Raw genomic sequence first — 19,091 nt, 5'->3', positions numbered from 1 at the left:
TAGTGTGTAGAATCAAGGCTGAACAGCTTCTGTAAGGAGTTCGAAAAGCAATGGTATGATAAGTATAAAAAGACAAAATGTTCTTTGTCCTCATTAAAGATTGTGAGCAGAGTGTTAAATAATATTAATGGCTGGGATTGTCAGTACTTAACAGTACTTTCCTAGTACAAGTGATTTTATTGATCGATACAGTCTCAATGTAACAGGGCAGATTATTCTACTGATTTTATCGAAACCTTAACTAAGTTTGTTAGTGTACCACATATCCTTAAATAGATCTAGATGATGATGTAGATTAAGAAAAGCAGACCACCATCCATCTTTTTTTGATCGGTTAATAACTTAAATCCATCATTGTTGTGACCAGCTTTTTTAAGATTCTGTTGTGCATACGTGTTTCTTTGGTGGTAAAGATACATAGCTGGGTCTCGATGGCTGTGGATTTTAAATTAGTGTGCCTGACACATGCAGGATTGCATATTTGTTAAGAAGAAGCAGAAAGCCAAAGAAAACAGTGAAGCAAAATAATTCTGTAGATAGTTTACAGGAGACCCATTTATTAAGTGTCTGTCTGCAGAGATTTATGAAGAATTATTTAAAGCAATTTTCAAGTATGCTCAGAAAATTACCTGGTTTGTGTTTTAGGAGTTAAATTTTTGCTTTTCAACTTGTGCTGTGTTGTGATTTATGATTAATATTTTTTTCTTTCATCTTCAATAATCTGTTTGGTTTTGCTGTATAGAATTGTGCTGCATGAACTCTCTTATTTTACTCTTACATGTTAAAGTGATCAAAATAAATTTTACTCAGTTAAGCACAGAACTTATATTAGTAGTTGTGACAGATTTAGAAATCATGTCCAAGTGCTTGTTCCCTTTTCATTATACTGTGTATCATAATGGTATTGTATTACATTCTTTGCCAAAGTTAAGATGAACATCAAAGTGTACTAATCATGCACTTCCACACAGTGAGAAATGGTCTCTGTCATGACTATACGTGCTCAGAATAAGTGGAAAATATTTAAGAGGAGAGAGAAAGAAATTAAGTTCTCTGTCTAAATCACAGTCTATGAAATCAGAACTATGGGTATTAAAACTCAAAGGCTGGCACACTCCTCTAATCTGCTGATGACTATTCTAACAGCCCTGATTCCTTCTAAATCCATACAAAGTATGAGATACTTAATTCATTTAGCTATGGTAAAAGAAGTCACCTTCATTTTCCTGAATGTAGCTCCACATTTCATATGTAGGCAGTAAATTTTCTTTTTCTTTAATAGATATGTAATAGATTTGCTTAAGGTCTTTGGCAAAGGTGGAGGGAAATCAAAAATGTTTGTCCATTGTAATAAAGAAGGAAGGAGGGGGCAGTAATTCCTGCAGTCTTATTATCACCACCTGAAGTTTGGTAGAACGATTCAGGTTTCCCCCATCTTTTTAATCAATCCATAGCATTTTAAAAACATTTTCAGTTCCTGTTCTGTGCTGTTTTACATAAGGTAATTCTTATATTTAGGTATACAAATGACTATTGCTTTTTTAAATTGGACTTTCAAAGTAAGGTAAATCTTAAGGGCTTCTTCTTCAAAATTAGTCTGTAAAGTTAATGAATTGCTAATAAAGGGATAAACTTATTTTCTGCTGAAGGAGTATTTTATTATTGCAGGTGTAGTGTAACACACTATGTTTCATTAAGGTTGTTCAGTAGTATACAGCACTAAATTAGAATATAGTTTAGACCTAGATTGCATTGACCTTATACATTCTGGTAGCATTGTTCTACATACACTCGTTGTGTGAGTGAAGATCCACCATTAATATTCTTTATACACTTATAAATTGCACATGAGGGCAGGGGGAAAATGTTCATGAAGAAGTGTATAATTCTTTTTTTACATCAGGACTTGAATCTGCACATAAGGCACAGCCTGTGTTTGGAAGCCAGAGGAAGAAAACAAAATATGAAATAACTGAACCATTTATTATGTGCTTTGGATAAAGAACTCCTGGGGGAAAAATTAGTGTAGGAGCATGCTACATGTGTAAGCAATGTTAAATAAATCCTTATACATAAGGAAGCTGAATTAAAGCTTGATTCTAGTGTGCCATAATAACTTTATTGTCCAATATCGTTTGTATCATTTAACATAGACTATTCTAGACTATCTATTTAACATAGACCATTCTGAAAAAAAACCCAGAAAAACAAGCAAACAAAAACCCAACAAGCTGTGGAACTAATCACAGGGGATTACCAGAAAGATACTGAAATAAACAAGCAGTAATTCTTGAACTTCTGGTTTAGATGTTGAAAGGAAGGAGCATAGGAACTGAAGAATTCTTTGCAAGAAGGACTGCTAAGCAAAACATGAGAGCTGGTCTAACAGTAACTAAGAGAGGTGAGCAGAGGAAGAGGCAAACAGTCTTCCTCAGACAGGTTATGGCAGAGTAGTGAGCCTTCTTCTTTGGTTCTGTAGTAAATTGAATGCTCCTGCATTAGGTGTAATTCCCATGTGTCTGTGTGTGTGCTGCCTTTTCTTGGCATTTATGCAGTCTTAGATGACTCCTTTCTGAAAGTTGTTGAAGGATTTCAAGGTGAAGTAAGGGGGGAAGGTCCTGTGGTCATCGGTAGCTTAGAAGAATAACAAATGCTTGTTATCTTCTCTAACATTGTCTATCTCTACCCATATCACTTTTGATTGTCTTTTTTTTTCCCTCCTGCTTATTGTCTGTGTTCTCAAGATATAATATAGATTTAGTAACATGTAAAAAAGCTCATTTTACTAAACCCCTTCATTGCAGAATTTTTCGACTGAGATAGTCTTGGATTTCTGTGAAGGTACATTTACAAACAAATACACATTGAATGTTCCTAAGTTTATAACTCTGATATGGATTTTTCCAGTAGACTTTGAAAATATGGACATTAAAATAAGAAACTTCCAGGGTTGCTTTTGATAAACACTTTGAGTTATAAATAAGAAAATTTTCAAGTATTGATGTAAAAGTTGAGGCTTGTGGTGCAGTTTCTTCTTTTTAATTTCTTAAAATTGTCTTTATCTAATATACTTTTTCTTCTGTAGATGAAAAAAGTTTGCAGAAACAAAGCATGAAGCAGAAGTAGAATCTTTAATTTCATTAGGAATGTTGTAACTGGCGAAGATTAATGTATATATCTCTTGCTAATTCTTTTCAATTACTCAGTTCATATAAATTCCCAAACCTTGTTAATTAGGCTGAAGTCAGGTGGTAATTTTTAACAGTGTTTCCACAGCAAGGGAATTTTCCTGGTCTAACCTTGCCCTCCTGTAGAAACTCTCAGCAGATTAGGCATTCTGACTCTAGTCCATTCGTTTTCAGCACAAGCCTAATTGCTGCCGACTGCCTGCCACAGGTACCCTGGTTATTGTACATTTAAGGGATGCAGGTTCTTCTGAGAACAAATAAGGAAAGATTAATTGTTTGTTTTGTTTCATCCCAAGAGAAATGTGGGAGCTTAATCAAGAAAAATAATTTCTTCTGTTGATTTGGCTTATTTGTGGAAAGGGATAATTGTATAGAGGCAGGCATAGAGCTATGCATTTTGAAAGAAATTTTGCCATTTACCTACTTGGGAGGCAAAGATACAGCAAAATGAATGTAACACAGCCTTGGAATTGATGGGGATGGTTCACATTTCTCATAGTAAGTAATTTGGCTACTGGGCTTTTATTTTAACCAATATTGCTAGGTGGTGTTGTCATTTGTTTTGTCTGCTTCTTTGGATATCTAATCAAGTAGGGGGAAAAACGCTTTTCCAAATTGTCCTTAATTGCCAGAGCACGAAGTGAGCTAAGCACTCAGGTATTTCCAATTAAAGAACTTGTTTCCAGGAAGCACCATTAAATCTATCTTTCCCAATCTGATAAATAAGCTATCAAAGAGTGGAACAGATTAATTGAGAGCAATTAGTTCAAAGCTCAGTATAACAGGCTGAACCAACATTATCAATGAATGCAAATTTTACGTAAAGCAGTAAGAAGCACTGATGCAGCAAAACTGAGTTGAGAGTAGCCACTAAGCACAAAGGAAAATTTTATATGTGATACAGAAATAAAAGATATGGAAGAAACACAGGTCATACAATTCAGAAACATCACAAGATTTATTCTAAAGCATAAGAAAGCCCTGCATATACTTCAGCACTTGTGTTTGTAGACACAGTAATCTCCAAGTGTGCGTTGCTTATGTTAATAATCAGTAACTCCTGTATTTGGTAGAGACTCAGCTTACACACTGTATTTTGATTCCCTTTTAGTACAGGTTTGTGTTCCTATATATCTAGACCTTTTGGATGGGTGTTCCTTTCTTCCAGCTGCCTGTGCATGCCAAATTGCAGTGGTCCACATGGTGCAAACATCATTCTGCATCCTCTGGATGTTTCTCTTAATGACAAAACAGAAAAAGCACCTGAATGCTGGTGTCAGCATTTTGATAACACACATCATCATGAGGAGAAAGTCTCTCTGTCACCTTAGATATTGAAATAAACTTATAGGCTTCTAGTATAAATACCTTTAAAATTGTTTTACGAGTTTTTTTGCTTGTTGATAATTGCTTTGTATACTCTGCTTTGGAGTAATCTACTCCATCAAGAAGTGGGCACATGAAATAGACTGATTTCTTCAGTTTTTGTAGAACTACCTTGGCTAGGCAAGTTGTATTGCTGCTCTGTGTGTTGGCATCATTCCCATAAATTGACAGCACAAATATACCAGCTGCCACAACTTTTAAAACTTCTCTCTTAGAGCATCAGTTTGTGTGGTGCATCTCTGGCCTTTACAGCAGCAATGTAGCTGGAGTCTACTTTTGCAGAATTACAGTTTTAAAATGGTTGGATAAAAATCGTATTTCTTATGCTGTTGCAACCCACTGGGTACATCTATTCTAGGAAAATGAAAAGGTCAGTGATAACTTTCCCAATAAAACCTTCTGAGAAAATGTCATTCCACTTATGTGTATCTGACTGGGAGAGTTCATCCTCCATTTTTTGAGCTTCATATTTTTTTATTTCTCGAATATCATCATCATTAGAGGAATTCAACATTCATAACCATGATAGTATGCTGTCATAGCAGCTCATGAACTGATGATAACATACATGCTTTAACAGACACAGAACTTTGAATACAGGTAATTTACAGTATTTTCCTTTGTATCCTTGCTGGCAAGTCACACCTGAATAAGATCACAGTTGTATTCTGTGTAACCATGGTCTTCTGAGCAGCTTCCCCTTAATGCTGGATTCTGAAAAACTCAGATTATCTCCCAAAAATGATGAAGAAATTAGACAGGTGAAACTTCTCTTAGTTTCTTTGGATGTCGAGGCATCCACATCTTCAAGTGCACTTTCACTGTGGGATCCAGCTCTCGCACATAGTTTAGTGGGAAAGGTTCCTGATGTAACACTCATAAAGAAAAGCACCCACAAAGCCACAGGAGAGTATGGAGGAACAAAGACCATGCACAGAATTCAGAGTCTGCAGTCTTGCAACCAGCAGCAATTAAGCAGCCATCTCCACATTATCCCATCAGACGTTTCTCTGTGTATTTGGACTCAGTCAAGGTCAAGCAATGATATGTGCTAATAGTTTTGAACAGCAGCAGTTGTATAACTTCACAGTTAAGAAGCAATTTGTGTTTCTGTAATGATGTTGTATTTAAATGCCATGCAGTAGTGCCTACCTGCCTTACAGGGGGAATTTTTTTATAATTAATCAAATTCAGGCAAGTTTAATTATGTGACCTGAATTAGTTATCCAGTTTTAAGTGCTGGAATTACAAGAACAGGTACTGCAAGAGTAAGTTACCACAGAATATTGGGGTCTTTTCATAGTATTGGAAATAAAGATTAGCAGGTTTTATGACAAATTTGCCTTCTAATGTTGTAGGAGGCTCTTGATAACTGGGTTCAATGCAGAAACTCAGGAATTGTATTATTAATGTAAAAGTATAGATAGCATTTCAGTGAAGAGGTCCAGCAGCCAGGCTTTACATCTCAACCCAAATTTTAAGTGGCAAAAAATTCCAAAAATAATCGAAACTTCTTTACAGAAATTAATGTCAATTATTTTTGCCCAGTTTTACAGAGCAGTGATGTTCACCAAGGAAGTCAGAGAGAAGTCTATCATCAGACTAGACTGATGGGTTTGTTACTGTGTATATGGAGACATGTAAATTATATTTCCTGTAGCATATTTGCCAGTTATAACCACCATATTATCTTTTTTTAAATCTATAGCAGATTCTATCAACTTCAGATTCTTTCAGCTCTCCATCTTTCAACCTTTTTTTGCTCTGTTTCTTTTTCCCCCTGATATTTAATTTTTTCCCTTTGACTTTATTCAATCTTATTCAATTCAATCTACATGTCAGTTTAGTATTGTCTTCTGATGATCATGTATCGAAGGTCATCTCTGTGGCCAGTCAACAATGATAGGTGTTTTGTGGATTTCAGATCTACTATAAATCCTTTCTGAACTGTTACAGTACATCCACATCTGGTGGCATACTCACTTTTGTTTGCTCATCGTGGAGTCTAGAGTTTGATTAATCTTTCTGTACCACTGTATATAGTACTGTGTTGCCTTTTCATTGAAGCACCACGAGGTGTGACTTAAATAACACTTTTACCTAGCTTCAGATGCCACAACTTTCTTAAAAAGTAAATTAGAGTCTTCAGAGAAATAATAACCACTGGGAAGAAAAGGTGCAACACAGCGTTTTTTTACGAATTCTTCTTGTATGGAAAACATGGAGACCATATATTTGTGCCAAAGTGAGTAATAGAAATAAGGAAGATTGCTGTCTAAAATGCCAGAATATATGTATGATTCATTAATCTGTGATACTCAATTTCAGCCTCATTTGTGGAGTTTACTGACCATAATTAAGTAGTTCTCTGGTTGCTGAGTGAGGAACATCAAGTAGTTGCTAAGTGAGAATATAGCATCAAAAATACGGGATTTATAGAGAACATCTTGGAATTCTTGCGGCATTCTAATGTTATGATAATTTTTAACAGAAATACAGATAACTCTTCTGCTTCTGTTAGCAGGCTAAATTGCAATATTTTTTCTCTGTTTTGGAGAAGTTATCCCTCTTTCAATAAGAAGAATGTGGACAGTTTTTAACCAAATCAGAACATTGTTCACAGAATTGCTATGGTGTGACAAGTACAGGCTTCCAGCTGATGCCACTTGTGTGCCATCAGCACAGAAAGGTGAATAAGCATTCACTGACCAAGTTAGCATGTGTCTTTTCACAAGTAATTGCATCATTCCTCACCTTTATGAAAGACTCTCTTGCTGGTGAGTTTTGGGAGGGACAAGTGTCAAGGAATAGAACCATAATGAAGTACCTGTGATTGAGCAAGGATTACATCGCTCTGTTAATTCTGTAAAAACTTGTCAGTTTGCCACCCAAATAAATGCCTAGACTGTGTAAAACATGGAGCAGAGTGACCTCTAGAAGAAAAATCAATGGCAATTCATATTTCATACGTCTATTATTGCTTGTGAGAATATGGCAGCAGTTTGTTTATAGAGTAGCTTGTTCTACCAGGGATTGTTTCCTGATTTTTTCTTCTTTCTAGTGGTGATGCCACGCATGGACTGTGAATTACAGCTAGACACAGCAATAGACAAGTTTTATTGGTGGTGATTTTTTATTATTGTTTTCACATTACTGTCTTCAGAATTGCTGCAATGTGTTCTGTTCCAACCAGTGCACTAATCTATAGTTACATGTAAATCGTGTTCACAACTGTTTCTGTGAAAGACTCATGAAGCTGTTTTTTACTTCTCTTTAGTAGGCAAGGCTCTATCCTCCATGAAGTCATCCATTTGCTAGTATTTTAGCCATCTAAACTGATTCCATTGTATTGCCATCATTTTTAAGCAATTTGTCAGAGAAGGCATTCTCACAGTCTGCTAATTTAAAGACAGAATTTTGAAAATATCTTTTTTCCCCCTGCTTTGCTTTGTTTTTGTTTTTTTTCTTTTTGAGAAGCTGTTGTAAGATTTGTATCCCCACTGAGGACCGAGATGTCATAGGGATAGAGAAAATGCCGCTCACTTTATGGATTACTGTTAGGTCAACAAAACTTTGGCAGCATTGATTAACTTGACAGTGAGTACAGCAGTACATTTATCACTTATGGCTGTGCTGTAGAAAATCTAATAAGAGGCAAACAATTCCCTTTAGAGCAGTAACAGGTTCACTGTGGCTAACGGTGCATGCACTGGAAATTTCTGACTTTAAATTATACCCTTGCTGCTAGTTGGGTCATTGACTCCAAGCTACTGCACTTTCACTACTATGTTCTGTATTATTAATTTGATCAAAGTTGTTTTGGCTTCTATAAATGTGTGCAAGCCATATATTGAGGTTCATATAAACTCATAAGCATTTTTGAAGAAGGGATGCAGGAGGAACACAATCCAAGCTACATTATACAGAAGGAGCGGTTGCTTGTTACCACTACAAATGTTTGGGGTCTTATAAGGTAATAAAAGAAAAATTTTGAACTGTCGCTTATAAACCTGCCTCTAATTCACAGATTTAAATAAATCCTAATCCCAAATCTATCTTATATTCATTAAGTTTCATTGATTGTTCAGAAGGACTTTTTCCACATGTGTGAATATGTTCTTTTTTAATTACCAGTAATTACCTTAAAAATTCTATACACGCTGATTTGCAGATTTGTTCTTCCAGTTGCCTTCTTTTTGCAATAATAATGAAAACTGAACTGCTAATGAGAGATTTTTTTTTGCCTTTCCTATGTAGAAGTACTGCTGCTTGACTACAAGTTGTTTGGTTATAATCTTATGGTGAAATAGAGTTTTATTCAGTATTTCTTGGTTTTACTTTAATAGAACTTTTCTCAAAGCCTGTGCATTGGAAAATGTCTTTGCATTGCAAATATTTAAAAAATCAAGGTTTTTTGGTTTTGGTTTTTTTTTTGAAAATTGTACTGATTAGTTTTCTTAAATGGAAGCATAAGATACTCTTCTACAGAAGAATATCAAGCTTTTTTTTCAGTTCAAATAACCACATGTATGTAAAGGTCACATACCCAAATAATTGTGTTTCTAGAAATATGCAGGAAACAAGATTGAAGAGAATTTGGTGTGAAGTGCAGATCAGAATACAGAGTGTGCCGCTTAACTTGTGGCTTTGTGATACAATCCGTAAAATTGCTCTTCAAATGAGAGAGTAATTTTAAATTTTTTTTAATGTTAGGATATCTGGTACACTAAACTAGAGAGCATTTGTGGGTAGCAGCTGTTATTTCAAGTATTTTATGTTATTTTAGGAAACTGTTTAAATTGGAGGTTTTGTTCTGCAGTATCTGTAAAAATGATGTTGTTTTCTTTGTTGGGAGAGAAGTATTCTACTTGAATCAATTGTCAAGAGGCTTAATGTAATAAGGCAGTTTGTGGTCTGACTAAAAGAAACACTGTGCAGAAGAAATTCCCATAGCAGTTTGTTTTTAACAGAAAAACTGAGTTCACCTGAACCATAAATACATTGAAAACTGAGGCTTAATAAGGTAGAGCAGCTTCAGAAGGAAGAGGGTTTGTTGTCCAATTGTAATGACTACAATTTAACCAAATATCTGTGTAATGATAGTGGAGCTCTAGCAACACCACAGCTGATTCTTTGCAAGAAATTATCAAGCAAGTTGACATTAGTAATGTTTGCATAGTTAGGGGGAAAACACAACTAAAATAGTGGCTCTACTTTTTATTTTATTTTTTTTTAATTTCCAGGATAGAAGTTGTGATGTTCACTCTTTTATTGCATTTTATAGGTATGAGACACATTTCCACACTTTCTCCTGGGTTCATACAATAAAGGAGTTACCCTACTGGCTCCCTTACTGAACAGAGACCTGGTATTGATTACCTATCACACTGGCATCAGAACTACTCTTAGGATTCAATTTTTTTGTTGTTTTGCATATTTTATTGATCAAAAGTGGTAAATGAGCATCAAGCGTGCAAGAAGACGATGAATTGTTTACTTGCATAAAATAACCTTTCAATAAGGGAAGATGCATTGCTCACACTTTTGGTGCTGTTCTGCTGCCCGAAGCAGATGGCATTCAGCTGCTATTGATTTGCTCCTATAGTTACAGAGCAGCATGTAACAAGGCATGCTCATTTTTCTGAAAGAGAGGTGAGGTTTTTTTGCCAGGGTGGCAGGAGTGAAAAAAGGAAGGATGGAGGGTTATGAGGGTTGTTTTAGGGTTGTGGGTTTTTTGCAAGAAAAACAGGGAAGTCCTGTGTGAACAAAAAGCAGGAGTTCTGTGTTTGCAGAGGAAGGAATTACTTTGTCCAGTTCTGGCAGTTCTGATGACATTAATTCCTGATGCAGATTGAATCCATGAGCAAGCAAGTACTTAGGATTTTAAAAATAACCAGAATTTAGCATCACAGGCTCCACACCACTAGTCTTAACTGCTGTGGTTTTTTGATTTATACATGTTTGGTCCTATCTGTGTAAAGACTGTTGATTCATCAGCAAGACAAAATCATACTGCAATGTGTTGGGATTGATTATGCAAACAGGTAATTTAACTGAAGAATACAGAATTTAATAATTTACTGCTGGATCTCTCCTGTAATGGAGGACATGCAGGCATGACAAAGTCAGCTTTCTCTGAAAATATATGTGGAGGGATATTTAATGCGGAATTTTGGCATGAACAAGATCTCTAATTCTTTGGCAGATTTTAAAAAAATGCAGATATGTGATAGAAAAGGATGTCAGCAAATACAGTATAGGCATGTTTGTTCTAAGACAAAACATTTTAGTTAATTTGTAGTCTTATTCCTGAAAGAGTAGTTTAGTGGGTGATATTGAGGATCAGGGTACAGTCCTTGATCAGTCTCTTTTCACACAGAAATAACCCATCTGTCAAGATCCACAAGTGTTGTAGTGTGAGAGCTAAATTCAGACTCGTGGTGACAAAACTGGACAAGTGTTACATATTAAAGCCTTTCTTGCTCACCTGACTATTCTGCAGTGACTTACTGCAAGAAATGCTTACCGTTGCTTTTGGACAGTCTTGAGCATTTTCCTGTTCTTAGATTATTTAGGAAAATAAAATTAAATAATTTACTCCATTATGACTGCTCTACCGTCCTCTATTTCTTTTGTATTGTGTTTCTTTTTAATGAAAATAATGACTGAGTTATGACCCTGGCAAAACATTGTCATGCAGAGTTAGTTATTAGAGAGCAGAATTAATTACTTATCAAGAATTTAATTTAAACATGCATATCAGCATCTGTTAAAAATGTACTTCTATTCTCTCTGACATTGATTTCAGTCTGCTTGTGTAATTTATGAAATGCTGTCTTATGCTTTTTTAATATCCATATTATGTCACACATATGTCATTACATCTTGACCATTTCTTATGATGTTTCTATAGCATAAGCAGGCAAGAAGACATTGTTTGTATCTTTGACTTTAACCTGTTGGCTCCAATACATAGTAGACATTCCTTATGAGTGTTTTTCAAAGCAAGGAAAACAGATGTTTTTTAATCAATTGCTAATACTATCAGCACAGCATTTATTGCATTGTTCTAAGTTGATTTGGTCTTGCTCTCTTGTGGGGCTATGGAAATGTTTGAAACATAAGAATGTTTACAAACAGAAGTTAATATAAAGAACATTGGTAAGTGTGTGTTTTAAAACAGGGTTTTCTCTTGCTAGGAGAAAGCCCTTTGCTTTCACAAATTTAAACAAATACATTCATATTCTAGTTCTATACCTGTGATGTCTATCTGTACTGTTAGCACTGACTCCAGTTTTCTTTGTTTTCTCCATTTCAGAGTTTGTCAGTGGTCACAATATACTCTGTGCTTCTTTGCCATGGTTAGCAATCACCCCTCAAATACAGAATCAAGGTATCAAAGTAAATTGTTAGTATATTAACTATTCAGACAAAAAAAAACCCAACCAAAAAACTCAGCCCTAGACACAGATTTTTTACCTTTCTTTTGCTAATTAAGGTAAGTAAATATCTCGCACACAGCATGTATTTTCTTGTTGACTAAAGTTTAAGTAAGCTTCAGAATTTTTAAAATAAAGCTTGCCAATTTCATTGTAACTACACTTCCAACATTACAAAACAGCCTGGAGTACTTATTCAACATTGTGTTTTGTGCTGAAAGGGCTACCAACACTCAAAACTAACAAACAAAACCCAAAAAACACCACTATGTAAGTCTAAATATATTTTGCAAGCTATGTTACCCCTGTTTTACCTCTGCAAAAATGACACAATTGAGTTCATTAACCCCAGGTGAAGTGAATTCCCTGGGCTTTCTACATTCTGTTGTTTGGACTTCGGAGTGGGTACCTGCTGCTTAGTCTAATTAGTTTCAAAGGGAATGTAGAATCATTTCTCAAGAGTTTACCCTGACCCAAAACATCTGACAAGAAAATGTCAGAGATACAAAATAAGAAGTTATTGTAGAGTTGAATAGCATTTTTGTTACAGTATCTTGTAGAAATAATGCAGATGAGAAAATCACGCTCAGATGACTTTTAAATTTTGATACAAGATTTGCATGAAATTGTCATTCTTGTGGAAAGCAAGACTTGTTTTCATAAATAAGTTCCTCAGACCTTACCAAACATCTGTCTCTTCCCTTGTTCTGAGCAAAGCCAGCAAAATGAGTTAGAGCTGTGGGAGATTCCTCATGACACTAAAAAGAAGTGAAAATGCTATTATAGACATCAGCAACTCACTCCCCCAGTCGCTAATGGCGTTCTAAGGTCCATCATTGTTTTGTTTCATTTTTCCAGTATGCATCACTCAGAGCAGTGTTCTCCTAACCTATCTTATAACAACTTATTTATCTTTGCAAGGATCTTGTAACAACTTATTTATCTTTGCTGAGTTTGCCTTAAGGCTTTTGGTGGGGGGGGGACGGGGGGGTGGTTTGTTGAAACAGGGTCTGTTTCCTCTGTTGTACTTTATAGTCAGTAACCATCTATCCAGAGTCTCCCTGTTTCAGTCACAGCAGTTCTGTGATATGTTTCCATTCACATGTGTATATCTTTGTTGCCAATAATTCTACTCCTTATTGTTATTGCTATCTTCCTGCTGCAGGCATATCACTTTAATGCCTAGTTCTCTCATGGTACTCTATTGCCATCATCATTATTATTATTACTATTACTATTGTTGTTACTGTCATCATCGTCATCATTATTGCTGTAATTTTTTAGTTCTCTGGTTCTAAAGCAGATATAAACAAGATGTTATACACCATTGTTAATCCAGAAATGAATAAGTTTTCTTTGAAGGAATACTGTGCTCCGGCTGACGTATTACTGTTAAAAGTAAATACCTTTCTGTGTGTTTTATGATCTCAACTATGGAAATGCTTTGATGAGGATCCAAAAAAAAGGGAAAATGGAAGTGTATGGTGGGTATTCTGAGTTTACATCTGACAGTGATGAATGCTGATGCTTCACAACGGCTGCTCGTGTCTAGAACAGACATACTCTTTGCTGAACAGCCAGGCCCAGAGAGTGGAGGCAAATGGAGTTACATCCAGCTCCTGGCCACTCACAAGTGCTGATCCCTAAGGCTCACCCTGTGTAAAGTCTTTATCCATGATCTGGATGTGGGGATCAAGTGCACCCTGTGTCAGTTTGCAGATGACACTAAGTTGGGTAGCAGTGTTGATCTGCTGGAAGGTAGGAAGGCTCTGCAGAGGGATCTGGACAGGCTGGATTGATGGGCTGAGGCCAGTTGGTTGAGGTTCAATAAGGCGAAGATCTGTGTCCTGCCCTTGGGTTGTTACAGCCACCTGCAGTGGTACAGCTGGGGGCAGAGAGGCTGGAAAGCTACACAGCAGAAAAGGACCTGGGTGTGCTGGTTGACAAGCAGCTGAACATGAGCCAGCTGTGCCCAGGTGGCCAAGAAGGCCAATGGCATCCTGGCCTGTGTCCACAATAGTGTGGCCAGCAGGAGCAGGGCAGGGATTTTCCCGCTGTACTGGACACTGGTGACACCTTGAATCACAATCATACCTTGAATCCTGCATTCAGATCTGAGCCCCTCAATTCAAGAAGGACATTGAGGCACTGGAGCATGTCCAGAGAAGGGCAGTGGAGCTGGTGAAGGGTCTGGAGCACAAGTCTCTAGGGAAAAGCTGAGGGAGCTGGGCAGATTTAGCCCAGAGAAATTTTTTCTCAGGGGGGACCTGATCACTATACAACTACATGAAAGGAGGTTGTGGCAGAATGGATGTTGGTCTCCTCTCTCAGATAAGAAGTGGCAGGATAAGAGGAAATGGCCTCTACTTAGGCAGGGGAGGTTTAGATCTGATGTGAGGGAAAATTCCTTTAAGGAACAGGTTGTCAAGCATTGGAACAAGTTGTCCAGGGAAGTAGTTGAGTCACCATCCCTAGAGGTATTTATTTAAAAGACATAGACATGGCACTTAGGAACTTGATTTAGTGATGGATTCAGCAGTGCTGGGTAAGGGTTGGTCTTAAAGACCTTTTCCCACCTAAATAAGTCTATAATTCTAAGAGGGTTGTCACATATTAAGTAGACGGGGATGTACACTAAGCCCTGATATTTAGAGGAAGAAGGTTAGGACTTACAAATTTGAAAAATGTAGAACTGACATTTCCACTTTAAAGTAGATTGTGTATTTATGATAGTATTTAATTACCTGGTCAGATCTGTTGCAGGGTTTTGCTTCTTTTTCCCATACAACCTTCTCCCTGATGCACAAGGATCAGCATAGAAGGAGGGCAGTACCTGACTGACAGAAAGCAAAAACCTATCAATTTTGAAATTTCCCTGGTGTTATAATTTGCAACTACATTTGTTACGCTTCTTATCTTTCTTTTTCTTTTTTCTCTATTTGTCTTGGTGATCTTTTTCCTTTATGTTTTCCAAAATGTATTTTATAGATAAGTGATGTCTCATAAAGCTCTGGTAGTGAACAGCAGAAACTTCGTGAACAGGGAAAATACATGCACTTCTGGTGATATGAATTGTGCTGTGTGCAGGCCCTTCTTGTGGCTGGTTTGTACCTAGAGTGTTCTATGAGGAAATTCTGGCATTTACCAGTGACTCTGTTGGTCTGGGGGGCTGTGTAAGAGGTCTCAGATGCTGCCTGTCTCAGGTGAGCATCCTGGTGCTCCATGGCACTGCCTGTTGGATCTTGCCCTGGGAGAGGGACTGGGTAAACGAGGCACCTTGCTTCTCCTGAATGTTCAGCGGGGCTTTTTTTAATGATAGCATATTTGTATTTAGTTCTTTTAAGCTTTTAGAAAACAGTACTGTAATCTACTGTGTATGGTAATAGTAAATATGGTTGCTTTTTTATAAGCCTTCTTCCCCTGTACTCTTGAGAGAACTTTTCCAAGCCTAACTACATAATTTCTGTATCTTCCTAGAATTTCTGTATTTTCCTATATTTTCTGGATCTACTGATTTATATATATATATATATATATAGAGAGAGAGAGAGAGTTATCTAAGATATTCCTGCACCTGTTTGTAATCACCACCACTATTCACACTGTCTTTATTACTTGTTAATTTTTCATGTCCCCAGTGGTCAATTACTTCTGAAAAATACTTCAATTTACACATTTTGAAATCAGCATCTAATATTGTCATTAGTGGATATATTTACTCTTTGTATTACTTTTTCCTGTCACTTATTTTTAAAAGCCTTTCTTATTCCAGCTAAGTTTTTATAACGTCATTAACTTGGCCTGCCCTTTTTTTTCCTTTCTGCCTGTTTCTTTTCCTTTCGCTCTGTTGATTTCTTCATTTCTCATCCAGCTTTGTCTTAACCTCCAATCCTTTGAGCAGTGTCTCTGGAAATTGTATTGACCGCTTACTTTCATTTGTATTTTTCAAAGGAACCGTTCTTGCACTTTGTTTCTAATCTTTCAAGGACTAGTCTCCTCTTTTACTGAAGAGAAGTTCACTGTTTGCTCCCACTAAATTATGTTCCCAGTTTTCTGGAAAAAAATTCAATATTTTATTTTCACATGAAATGGGTTATATTTGTAGACTTAACCACAAGTCTGCACTTATTAGTTAAATATTAGTTGGAACTGTAACTGTGTTTTCAACTACCTTTCTATCTAAAATGCTCTCATCTTTAGACCTATTTTTAAACAAAAATCAGTAAACTGTCTTGGAGTGTAAGTTATAGGCACTGTCATGAATTTCTGCACACAGATTTTCACTGATGATCCAGTAGTCATTTAAACTATTGGGCTTCCCTTTCATCTAATTTATCCTTTGCATAGCTTGAGATGACTATGATAGATGGATTTGTCACTCATGAGATACGAGGGGAGTTTCAAGCTCACAGGAAGTATCCTCCAGTCTTGAGGTTCAGAGGTGCAATTCCCCTCTGTCCTTCTTTTTTTTAAACTCTTGTGACTTTACATTATCTTTCAGATAGTTCAGTTGGAACTTCTGGATCTTCATTGGATGTATTTTGTCTTATAATCCCTATGGTCAGTATTTTTTCCCTTTCAAGCTCCACTGCATGGATGTCACTCTTACTGTTGACTTCCCTTTGATACACAGTGTGGGAGTGTTAATTAGCTGGTGCTTAATATGGAGCATCACTTCTATGTTGCTGTACATGTATTTGCATGTTTCTTGAAACTTTATACAGGTTTTTAAGCACGTTTGATAACCTTATTCTATTCTTACATATGTAAATACTTGTGGTAGTAATGAAAAGTGGAAATTCTTTTTAGAATTAATCCCAGTTAATAACCTCTAACAAGCCTCACTGAACAAGGGAGTGAGTTTCTTCATAGTTCTTCACAATGGATATTATAAAACATGATTGTATCTGCTATTACTTTAAAAAAGAAAAGCTTAATCATTCAAGTCTGGTTCCTTTGTCTACTTGGTTTTTAGCTAATGTGTTCTTTTGATAACCTTTTTATCATTTCATGGGACTGTGTAAAGCAGTTGAGGAAAAGCAGGTTAATAGAAGAATATAGACTCTAAAATGTTCTAAAAGATGTGGATTTTGGTCCCAGTGGAGACTGACACTCCAGCCTACTTACTGTAGCTGGAATGTATTGATTTTCTTTTCCCCCATTTTAGCTGCACCACTGAATTAGGTATTGTGAAGCATCTTTCCCTGTGAAGAGAGGAAAAACTGTCGTGAACTTTTTCACCCTAACAGTACAGCCTTTCAAACTAAACCCGACTGAATAGAAAAGTCTGTAAAAACCCTGTAACTCAGCTCCCACTCTCTTTTGTCCCTTTCCCACAGTTCTTCCAGCAACCTCAAGAAAGTGTGATAGATGTCTGTAAGAAATTGATTTTTAAATATTTCTTTATTAAAACCAGCAAGAATAATAATAACAATAATAATAGTAATAATAACAATAATAATAATAATAATAATAATAATAATAATAATAATAATAATAGAGAATTATGCATATCTGTGGCATGATCTCTGAAGGTTAGCAAAGTGGTCTTGCTCAGGTTTTCAGAGAGATGTTCAGTTACTGTTATAATTGGCTGATGAGTAGGTTTGGGCCTAACTAGAATGCCAGTGTTCGATTTCACAGTGTCCTCTGTGAAGATATGTCACCATTTACCCTGGCTTTAGTGACAATTTTCTAAAAAGGAAACTCATGGGAAATCATTATGCTGTTTATATGTCTCCCTTGTTGGAGAGCATTATCCTGTGATATTTTAGCACTGTTTTCCACTGCATGATGGCATCTAGCTAAGGTTAAGGCAGAACAAGTCCCTTTGCAATTTTGTGACTATATTTTACTTACTGAAGGAGAAAAGATAACCGACAATTAAGTATTTCAGATGTCACTGAAAGAACATGTGCAACTAATCAATGACATCCTTAGGGAACATGATTTTATGAAACTGATAAGGTAGAAAAATCGGGGATTTTATGATTTGTCTTACATAATAATAATTGCACCCTTCCAATGAAAAAGACATTTCTACTGATGTAAACATCAGACTTTCCCTTGTGTTGTGTTGTGTTGTGGGTTTTTCTCCTGAAGCACAGAGTAGTTCATTAAAGTGTGACAGTAAGAGATAAATACCCTTTACAATTTTCTAAGAAAATATGGCACTTTTAGTTCAGCTGAAATCAATGAGTTGAAAAATGTATTTCTGGAGTCACTTCCCAAATCACTTGCTAGAGGTTGTATTAGGTTTAGTTTTGGGGGAAGAGGGAGTTTTATTTCATTTAGGAAGGAAATACACATCCTGCAGATTTTTTCTTAAATTAGCTTCCTTAGCACTCTGGGGCCCATATTTGAAATTCATTGCTATGATCTTGATAGAATTTGGATGCAACAAAAATTCACATTACAAAGAACTAAGTGTGAGTTTTTATTTCTTTGAAAATATTTATCTTTCAGTTTCTGATGGCAGAGCAAACAAGATAGCTAGTCATGCCTACAAGCCAATATCATATATTCACTTGAACAAATGCTGCAGTTGAGCATATTAAATCACAAATTATAGGTAATGGTACAGAAACTACCTGCTGGTTCCTTTTCTGCACACTTATTATGTAAAGATGGTCAGGTTTGCAAAATATGGATTTCTTACAGGTTTTCTCTTGTGTTATGGGTTGTTCCGGGTAACTTAAGCCAATTATAATAACATTTCTGATTTAAGAACAATTTTTCTTAACTTAAATAGGAAGGTGAGAATGCTTCAATTTTTTTTTTCTATATGCACACGCCTAATCCATTGTGGCTGGTTGGTGCTTCTAGAGGTTTTATTTTGGTATTGGTTGGTTTGTTTGATTTGGGGCTTGTGTGGTTTTTTGTTGGCTTTTCTTTGGTTTAGTTTAGTTTTGTTGTTGTTGTTGTTGTTATCAGGTGCTTTTTTTTCTCCTCTCCTTTGGTTTCCACTGTGTATTTTAAATCGCAAGATTATGTCCTTGCCCCTTGTTGAATCAAAGCCAATAAAGTCAAGCCAGAAGATAATTTGCCACCTATTAGTATAATTAACTTGTAAACTTCA

General features: G+C 36.2%; 1 protein-coding gene across 1 annotated transcript in view; it reads left to right on the top strand.

Moving 5' to 3' along the window:
- SNX24 (sorting nexin 24) overlaps positions 1-19,091 on the top strand; it is a 91,448-nt gene that overhangs the window by 62,548 nt on the left and 9,809 nt on the right. The gene's annotated exons all lie outside the window — the stretch shown is intronic.

Source organism: Molothrus aeneus, chromosome Z, assembly GCF_037042795.1.
Source record: "Molothrus aeneus isolate 106 chromosome Z, BPBGC_Maene_1.0, whole genome shotgun sequence".
Taxonomy (NCBI): domain Eukaryota; kingdom Metazoa; phylum Chordata; class Aves; order Passeriformes; family Icteridae; genus Molothrus; species Molothrus aeneus.
This window is presented reverse-complemented; position numbering and strand designations above follow the sequence as displayed.